Source organism: Muntiacus reevesi, chromosome 15, assembly GCF_963930625.1.
Source record: "Muntiacus reevesi chromosome 15, mMunRee1.1, whole genome shotgun sequence".
NCBI lineage: Eukaryota > Metazoa > Chordata > Mammalia > Artiodactyla > Cervidae > Muntiacus > Muntiacus reevesi.
In genome coordinates this window covers 31,725,439-31,735,802 of record NC_089263.1, presented here as the reverse complement: position 1 = coordinate 31,735,802, position 10,364 = coordinate 31,725,439, and the positions used below count along the sequence as shown (strand labels likewise).

Genomic DNA, 10,364 nt, shown 5'->3' with positions numbered 1-10,364 from the left:
GCCCGACGGGCGGGAGGCGGTCCCTCCTGGAGCACGATGGCGGCGCGCAGGCGCGGGCCGTACCCGCCCGAGCTTTCTGGCCCCGCCTACTGTGGGATTGGCTCAACTGTCCGCCTTTCCGGGGGCTGGGTTGTTTCAGTTCCCCTTTTCTGGCACTAGTTCGCCTCTCGCAGTCGGCATGAACCTGGTGATGTCAAGCCAAGTTCTGTCTCTGGGCGAAAGTAAATACCGGTATTTCCAGGGAGCTGCGGATGTGCGCCCGCAGACTCAAAGTCCTGATGCCTGCGCTCTCTCCGCAGTGTCTCTGCACTGGTCCTCTTGCCACAGCCGGAGCACCCCAAAGGCTGGATTGAATCGGAAAGCGAGCGGTAGGAGAAAAGCAGGTAATAGCGCCCTTCTCCAGAAGATGAAACAGGTCGGAGAGAAAGGTTCAAGGACCGTGGAGGTCACACAACTAGAGGCAGTTCTTTGGCTGATGGATCTAACGCCAAACCCTCGTTATTGCCAGCGCTGTGCAATGCCTGAGACCTTGGATGAGGCCTGACCGTCTCTAAGCCTGAGTCCCCACGTTTCAAAATGCAACCAACATCAGTACCTGTCCTATAGCGATAAAAAAAAAAAAAGGACAAAATAGGACTTGGGAAGAAAAGCGAAAGTGCGCTGAGTTTGTGTCGGGGCACAGGACTGTCATGACTCTTGACTTCTCTGGTCCCCAAGGGATGTGCTTTTGGCTGGCTGGAAAGTAGCTCTAGATCCTTGTAGTAACTGCCAAATCTCATGAGGCTGTCCCAAGGCTAATTTACTAGCTTTCACAGGGTAGGTCAACAGTTTGCAACTTAACGAATCCCCAGGGCCACCCAAAGAGTGGAGCGGGAGAGTGCCCTAGAAGGGCTAGGAGAAGCACAAAGGAAAGCTAACTATTTTGGTAGATTCCACCGCTATTTTTAACCTCCAGAAACAACCATCTCATATGGCTTGACTTAATATTTAATCCTCCTGACCTCCCAGTAAAGCACTGTTACTCCCATTAAGCACATGAGAATTAGATTTGGTCAAGTTCTCCAGTAAAGTGGTAAACCTACAATTTGAGCCCAGCTCTCTGTGAACTCTGAAGAGATGGTTTTTCTCATAGTTGTCTGTTAAGTTGATGGAGACCTCACCAAGGGCCAAAGAAAATGTGATCAAAACCCTCTTAGTGTCACAAAATCTCTAGGAACTTGTAGGGAAAGGGTCTGAGTGCCCTCATCCATGACACTCCTGGGTCTCATATGGTGGCAATCCAGCTAATTGGCATATGGTTGAATATGGACCCTGAATACAGATAACTTGCTCTGCCATTTACTGGTAAGTTATTTAACTCTTTATGTCTCAGTTTCTTTAACTGAGGAATGGGGATAATAATAGTACCTATCTAATAGAATTATGAGGTTAAATTGTAAAGGGCTCGGATCGGTACTGCCATATAGTAAGTGCTCAGGAAGGAAGTGTTACCTTATGGAGCTTACACAGTGTTTTAAGGATTTAGTGTTTATTTTCTCAGTTGGCTTTACAGGCTTCCAGGACAGACCACCTTAATGATATTTTTATCCCTGTTTTCAGCACATAGTAGTGCATATTTGTTGAATGAATGTCTTATTTCCCTTCTTAACTTTTAGTCAATTTAATTATAGAACTTTGGGACTGGCAGGAATCTTAGAGATTTTATAGTCTAAATTCATTTTATTATGAAGAAATTGTGATTACCCAACTGCCTTGATCTGGGTGTGGCAGTTCACTTTTTCCGCTTAAGATACTGCATTCACTAGGAACCTAAGAAAAATGAATAACTTCCCATTGCCCAAAGCGAATAGCAAAGATTAAAATCTAGGTTGTAAGGGGGTGAGTCTCCAGGGCGAGAACTGCTGCAGCACACAGGGCATGAATCCTGTCTTCCTCACCCCAGCTGCTCAGACTCTAACCCAGAGTGTCTATTATGCTGGCTTGCCTCCTGGGCTGGAGATCTGTAATTCTTCCATCAGCAAAGCTTTATTCATCTGTATGTCAGGTGCTATGCTGAACCCTAAAGATCTAATGATGAACAGGACAAAAAAGGTACCTCCTACTCTCTGATTCTCAGTCTTCTTTTTTTTTTCTTTGTTGTGGGCTGGGGGAGATTCTTGGCTATTAGGAGTTAAGACTCCTACCCTGGCTTTCAGACACTCATGCCCCCATGGAGCAGTCCCATTTACGTTTTTTTTTTTTTTTTTTTTTTTTAATATTCATAGAAATTTTATTTGTAAAGCAAAGAGATAGTCTTAGCTGGAGTCCATGGGGGGCTCTGGAGTATGAACAGTACCACCCAGTTAAGCCCAAGTCACATTCTTTATTTCTGACTCCAAATCATGGGAATCCTACCCATTCCCTAAGTTTTCTGGTCCTGGGATAGATGAATCTTTATGATCAGTTGAGAATTCTAGTTCTGCTGTCCATTAAATTTGAATTCCTTATCTAGACAAGTATCTGGGATTAGGTATAGAAAAGAATGGGAGACAGTGGTGAATTTATTTTTTATTGAGGTATAATTGACCTCTAACATTATGTGGATTTCAGGTGTACACATAATGACTTGTTATTTGTATACATTGTGAATGTATACAAGGTGTATACATTGTATACATGGTGATAATCACAATTAGTCTAGCTATATTTTGTCTCTTTTTTTCTTATGATTAAGACTTCTAATTATTTTATTATGATTTAAGACTTCTATTATTTTAGCATCTTCAGTTCAGTTCAGTTCAGTTGCTCAGTCGTGTCCGACTCTTTGCGACCCCATGAATCGCAGCATGCCAGGCCTCCCTGTCCATCACCAACTCCCCGAATTTACTCAAACTCATGCCCATCGAGTCGGTGATGCCATCCAGCCATCTCATCCTCTGTCGTCCCCTTCTCCTCCTGCCCCCAATCTCTCCCAGCATCAGGGTCTTTTCCAATGAGTCAACTCTTCACATGAGGTGGTCAAAGTATTGGAGTTTCACCTTCAGCATCAGGGCTTCCAATGAACACCCAAGACTAATTTCCTTTAGGATGGACTGGTTGGATCTCCTTGCAGTCCAAGGGACTCTCAAGAGTCTTCTCCAACACCACTGTTCAAAAGCATCAATTTTTCGGCGCTCAGCTTTCCTCACAGTCCAACTCTCAGAGCATCCATACATGACCACTGGAAAAACCATAGCCTTGACCAGACGGACCTTTGTTGGCAAAGTAATGTCTCTGCTTTTTAATATGCTATCTAGGTTGGTCATAACTTTCCTTCCAAGGAGTGTCTTTTAATTTCATGGTTGCAATCACCATCTGCAGTGATTTTGGAGCCCAAAAAAATAAAGTCTGACATTGTTTCCACTGTCTCCCCATCTATTTCCCCATGAGGTGATGGGACCAGATGCCATGATCTTAGTTTTCTGAATGTTGAGCTTTAAACCAACTTTTTGACTCTCCTCTTTCACTTTCATCAAGAGGCTTTTTAGTTCATCTTCACTTTCTGCCTTAAGGGTGGTGTCATCTGCATGTCTGAGGTTATTGATGTTTCTCCTGGCAATCTTCATTCCAGCTTGTGCTTCTTCCAGCCCAGCGTTTCTCATGATGTACTCTGCATAAGTTAAATAAGCAGGGTGACAATATACAGCCTTGACGTTCTCTTTTTCCTATTTGGAACCAGTCTGTTGTTCCATGTCCAGTTCTAACTGTTGCTTCCTGACCTGCCCACAGGTTTCTCAAGAGGCAGGTCAGGTGGTCTGGTATTCCCATCTCTTTCAGAATTTTCCACAGTTTATTGTGATCCACACAGTCAAAGACTTTGGCATAGTCAATAAAGGAGAAATAGATGTTTTTCTGGAACTCTCTTGCTTTTTCGATGATCCAGCGGATGTTGGCAATTTGATCTCTGGTTCCTCTGCCTTTTCGAAAACTAGCTTGAACATCTGGAAGTTCACGGTTCATGTATTGCTGAAGCCTGGCTTGGAGAATTTTGAGCATTACTTTACTAGCGTGTGAGATGAGTGCAATTGTGCGGTAGTTTGAGCATTCTTTGGGATTGCCTTTCTTAGGGATTGGAATGAAAACTGACCTTTTCCAGTCCTGTGGCCACTGCTGAATTTTCCCAATTTGCTGGCATATTGAGTGCAACACTTTCACAGCATCATCATTCAGGATTTGAAATAGCTCAACTGGAATTCCATCACCTCCACTAGCTTTGTTTGTAGTGATGCTTTCTAAGGCCCACCTGACTTCACATTCCAGGATGTCTGGCTGTAGGTAAGTGATCACACCATTGTGATTATCTGGGTCATGAAGATCTTTTTGTACAGTTCTTCTGTGTATTCTTGCCACCTCTTCTTAATATCTTCTGCTTCTGTTAGGTCCATACCATTTCTGTCCTTTATCGAACCCATCTTTGCGTGAAATGTTCCCTTGGTATCTCTGATTTTTTTGAAGAGATCTCTAGTCTTTCCCATTCTGTTGTTTTCCTCTATTTCTTTGCACTGATCACTGAGGAAGGCCTTTCTTATCTCTCCTGGCTAGTCTTCGAAACTCTGCATTCAAATGGGAATATTGTTCCTTTTCTCCTTTACTTTTTGCTTCTCTTCTTTCCACAACTATTTGTAAGGCCTTCTCAGACAACCATTTTGCCTTTTTGCATTTCTTTTCCATGGGGATGGTCTTGATCCCTGTCTCCTGTACAATTTCACGAACCTCCGTCCATAGTTAATCAGGCTATCAGATCTAGTCCCTTAAATCTATTTCTCTTAGCAGCTTTCAAATATGCAATGCAGTATTAACTATAGTCACCATGCAGTACATTACCTCATCATGACATCTTGTAACTGTAATTCTGTCCCTTTGGTCTCTTTCACCCATTTTGCCCACCCCTCAACTACCCACCCTGGCAACCACTGATCTATTCTTTGTCCTGTGAGCTTGATATTTTTTGTTTCTTAGATTCCAAATATAAATGAAAGAAGAAATGGCAACCCACTTGTCTGGAGAATTCCATGGACAGAGGAGCCTGGCAGGTACGGTCCATGGGTTCACAGAGTCAAGACACAAGTGAGTGACTATCACTCACTCACTGATACAGTGTTGGTTTTTCTGTCTCTTATTTCACTTGGTATAATTCCCTTAAGGTTCGTGTTGTTGCAGATGGCAGGATTTCCACTTTTGTGACTGAGTAATATTCCATTGTGTGCATATACCACACTTTTCTTTATCCATTTGTCCACCAGTGGACACTGAGGTTTCCATGTCTTGGCTTTTGTAAACAGTGCTGCTACTAACATTGGGGTGTGTTTATCTTTTCAAATTAGTGTTTTTGTTGTCTTCAGTTAAATTCCCAGAACTGGAACTATTGAATAATATGGTAGTTCTATTTTTAATTTTTTGAGGAACCTCCATACTATTTTCCATAGCAGCTGTACCAGTTTATAGTCCCACGGAGTGCACTAGGGCTCCCTAGTCTCTACATCCTTGCCAATATTATCTGGTCATTTGGACAGTAACCATTCTGACAGGTAAGCTGATTATCTTATTGTGGTTTTAATTTGCATTGCCTTGATGATTAGTGATTTTGATCATTTTTTCTTGAGCTTGTCAGTCATCTTGTAAGTATGCCTTCTTTGAAAAAATATCCATTGAGATCCTCTGCCCATGTTTAAATTGGAATTTATTTTAGATATTAACTCCTTACCAGATAAATGATTTGCAAATATTTTCTCCCATTCAGTAGGTTACCTTTTAATTTTGTTGGTTTCTGTTGCTACGCAGAAGCTTTTAGTTTGATGTAATCCCACTTGTTTATATTGGTTTTTGTTGCCTTTGTTTTTGGTATTAAATAAAAAAATCATCACCAAGGTGAATGTCAAGGAGCTTACCACCTATGATTTCTCCTAGGAGTTTTATGGTTTCAGGTCTTACATTTAACTCTTTGATCAATTTTTGGTTAATTTTTGTGTATAATGGAAGATAGTCAAGTTTTATTTTTCTGGGTGTGGTTGTTCAGTTTTCTCAAAACCATTTACTGAAGAGATTTTCCTTTCTCCATTGCATATTCTTGCCTTCTTTGTTGTAAATTAATGGACCATACATGTGTGGATTTGTTCCTGGGCTCTGTTTTCTGTCCCATTGATCTGGGATTGTGTCTGGTTTTGTTTACCAATACCATTCTGTTTTGATTATTATAGCCTTGTAATATAGTTGAAATTAAGGCACATGATGTCTCCAGCTTTGTTCTTCTTTCTCAAGATTGCTTTAGCTGTTTGGGATCTTTTGTGGTTCCACACAAATTTTAGGACTCTTCATTCTATTTCTGTGAAAATTGCCATTGTAATTTTGATAGGGATAGAATTGAATCTGTAGATTATTTTGGGTATTACAACATTTTACAATATTGATTCTTTCAATCCATGAACTTGGAATATCTTTCCATTTATTTTTGTCTTATTCAGATTCTTTCATCAACATCTTTGTTTTCAGTGTACAGGTTTTTTACCTCCTTGGTTGAACTTATTTCTAGGATCTTATTCTCTTTGAAGCAGTTGTAAATGAGATTGTTTTCTTAATTTCTCTGATAGTTGGTTTTTTTTTTTTTTTTTTTTTTTTGTATACAAAAGTTTTTTTCTTGTGCAGATGATATCACCCTTATGGCAGAGAGCAAAGAGGAACTAAAGAGCCTCTTGATGAAAGTGAAAGAGGAGAGTGAAAAAGCTGGCTTAAAACTCAACATTGTAAGGTCATGGCATCCAGTTCCATCACTACATGGCAAATAGATGGGGAAACAATGGAAACAGTGACAGACTTTATTTTCTTGGGCTCCAAAATCACTGCAGATGGTGACTGCAGCCATGAAATTAAAAGATATTTGCTCTTTGGGAGAAAAGCTCTGACCAACCTAGACAGCACATTAAAAAGCAGAGACATTACTTTGCTGACAAAGATCTGTCTAGTCAAAGCTATGTTTTTTCCAGTAGTCATGTATGGCTGTGAGAGTTGGACTATAAAGAAGGCTGAATGCCGAAGAACTGATGCTTTTGAACTGTGGTGTTGGAGGAGACTCTTGAGAGTCCCTTGGATTTCAAGGAGATCAAACCAGTCAATCCTAAAGGAAATCAATCCTGAATATCTTTTGGAGGGACTGATTCGCGATCTGAAGCTCCAGTATTTTGGCCACCCAATGCGAAGAACTTACTCGTTGGAAAAGACCCTGATGCTGGGAAAGATTGAAGGCAGGAGGAGAAGGGGACGACAGAGGATAAGATGGTTGGATGGCATCACTGACTTGATGGACATGAGTTTGAACAAACTCGGGGAGATAGTGAAGGACAGGGAAGCATGCTGTCCATGGGGTCACAAAGAATCAGACATGACTGAGCAACTGAACTGAACTGATACAAAATTTTCTATATTGATTTTGTATCCTACTACTTTACAGAATTTGTTCATTAGTTCTATGCTTTCTTTGATGGAGTCTTTCAGGTTTTCTATATAATATATCATTTGCAAATAGTGACAGTTTCACTTCTTCCTTCTGGGTGCCTTTTATTTTTCTTGCCTAACTGCTCTGACTAGGATTTCCAATACTATGTTGAATAAAAGTGATGAGAGTAGGCATCCTTGTCTTGTTCCTGATATTAGAAGAAAGCTTTTAGCTTTCATTATTGGGTATGATATTAACTATGAACTTATCATACATGGCCTTTATTATGTTAAGGTACATTTCCTCTATACCCACTTATTTTTTTTTAATCATAAGTGAATGTTGAAATTTTCGGGGGGGATGTTGAATTTTGTCCTATGATTTTTCTGCATCTATAGATGATCATGCAGTTTTCATCCTTTATTATGTTAATGTGATGTACAATAAGTCCCCTACATATGAACGAATTCTGTTCTGAGAATGGTTTTGTAAGCACAATCTGTTCATAAGTCCAACAAAGTTAGCCTAGGTCCCCAACTAGCACACTTAGCTATATAATACTGTACTGTAATACAGGGGTCCCTAATCTCCAGGATCTAATGCCTGATGATCTGAGGTGGAGCTGATGTAATAACAGAAATAAAGTTCACAGTAAATGTAATGCACCTGAATCATTCCAAAACCACCACTCCACTCCCAGTTCATGAAAAAATTGTCTTCCGTAAAACTGGTCCCTGGTGCCAAAAAGGTTGTGCTACACAGGTTTATAATACTTTTCACACAAATAATACATAAACACACACACACAAACATTTTAAATCTTACAATACAGTACCTTGCAAAGTATGCCAGACATGTGAAGTAATTTACTGACTGGCCATGCGACTGCATGTTCGCATCTTTAAAAGTGTGCAACTTCAAGGTTCATATGTAGGGAATTTTCTGTATTCTGTTGATTGATTTGTGGATACTGAACCATCTTTGCATTCCTGAAATAAATCCCACTTGATAATGTTGTATGATCTTTTCAATATATTGTTGAATTGTTTCCTACTATTTTGTTGAAGATTTTTTGCATCTGTATTCATCAGGGATGACTTTTTTATCCTGCTACTCTTTCTGAGGCTGTTTTTTCCTATCTCAGCAGGTTTCGGACTTTAGGCTTTGATCTTTTCTACTATTGGTAGGGCACAGGTAACTGAAGGATGGAGCCTATGAATCTGCAGGTCTTTCTAGGTTTTCAGGTCACCAGCCTCACCTTAATCCCCACATTAATGCATGTCATCTCCCTCTAGGGAAGATATTTGCCAATCCTCACAGCATCCTCACATGGTACTGCCATACCTACTTCACATAAGGAAAGTGAGAGCTGCAGGGACTGCCTGCCTTGCTGAACAGGCTGCAAAGTTTATAGGTAAGAATTGAATCCTTAGCTGCCTCAAAAGCCTGACCTCTTTTTATATCGGTCAGATGTATGTCTTTAATGTTATGGACCAAGTTGTGCCCCTACCCACCCAAATTTGTATGTTGAAGCCCTAAACCCTAGGGTGCCTTTATTTTGGAGCTAAAGCTTAAAAGGGGGGTGATTAAGGTTAAATGAGGTCATATGGGTTGAGCTGTAATCCCGATGTCATTATAAGAAAAGAGACACCAGGAATTCCCTGGCAGTCTAGTGGTTAGGACTCTGTGTTTCCACTGAAGGGGGTACGGGTTCAGTCCCTAGTCGGAGAACTAAGATCTTGCATTCTGCACAGCATGGTTAAAAAAAGAGATACCAATGTATACATACACACAAAGAAAAAGGGCTTTTGAGGACCCTGAGAGAAGGCAGCTATCTGCAAGCCAGGCAGATGGAACTCATCAGAAACCAACACTGTTGGCACCTTGATCTTGGAATTCCAGCCTCCAGAACTGTGAGAAAATAAATTTTGTTTTTGTTTTTCAGCCACGCAGCTTATGGGATCTGTTTCCCAACCAGGGACCAAACCTGAGTCACAGCAGTGAAAGTGCTGAATCTCAACCACTAGACCACCAGCGAACTCCCAAACTTCTGTTAAGCCTGTGGTATTATGATTTGGCAGCCCTAGCACACTGATACAAATGACATTCTCCAAATTTTCACAATCTACTTCCAAAGCTTTATACTTGCTCTAACATACTTACACTTTTTTAAAAATCTTGTTTTCTCTATTTGCAGAGAGCAGGGGCTACTCTCTAGCTGTGGTGCATGGGCCTATTGTGGTGGCGTCTCTTCTAGCAGAGCACAAGCTCTAGGGCATGTGGTCTTCAGCAGCTGCAGCCTGTGGGCTCCAGAGCACAGGCTCAATAGCTGGGCCACACAGGCCCAGCTGCCCCACAGCATGTGGGGTCCTTCTGGACCAGAGATTGAACTTGTGTCCCCTGCATTGCAAAGCAGATTCTTAAAACTAGCGGACCACCAGGGACACTGCTTTGTTTTCTTAAAAACATTTATTGATTTATTTGGCTGCACTGGTTCTTACTTGCAGCACACAGGATCTTTAATATTCGTTGTGGCATGCTGGATCTTTAGTTGCGGCATGCAAACTGTTAGTTGCATATGGGGTCTAGTTCCCTGACCAGGGATCAAATCTGGACCCCCTGAATTGGGAGCTCAGAAGCTTAGCCACTGGACCACCAGGGAAGTCCCACTAACATGATATTTTTAGAATTAAAATGCTGGGCAGAAAGCTAGTCATGAATAAAAAGCATGACCACCACTGTGGAGAGCCAAGGCTGGCACAGAATCGTCATCACTTTTGTTTTGAATGAACTTTCCAAGCTTAGGAAAATGATGTGAAATTGGGCCAAATGAACTTGCCTTTTCAAAACACAAAGATGGACTCCACTTGCTGCTAAGGACAAGCGCCCTGGCATCTGAACAAACAGGAGAAACTGC

General features: G+C 41.2%; 1 long non-coding RNA gene across 2 annotated transcripts; it reads left to right on the top strand.

The window, feature by feature from the left end:
• Positions 1 to 160: 160 nt before the first annotated feature.
• LOC136147262 (uncharacterized) lies at positions 161 to 9,629 on the top strand. Of its 2 annotated transcripts, none has more exons than XR_010659129.1 (3): positions 161 to 383; positions 8,743 to 8,861; positions 9,393 to 9,629. It is a non-coding gene; the product is annotated as an uncharacterized lncRNA (long non-coding RNA). The 2 variants fall into 2 exon arrangements; XR_010659128.1 differs by lacking the exon at positions 161 to 383 and adding an exon at positions 4,976 to 5,051.
• Positions 9,630 to 10,364: the final 735 nt, after the last annotated feature.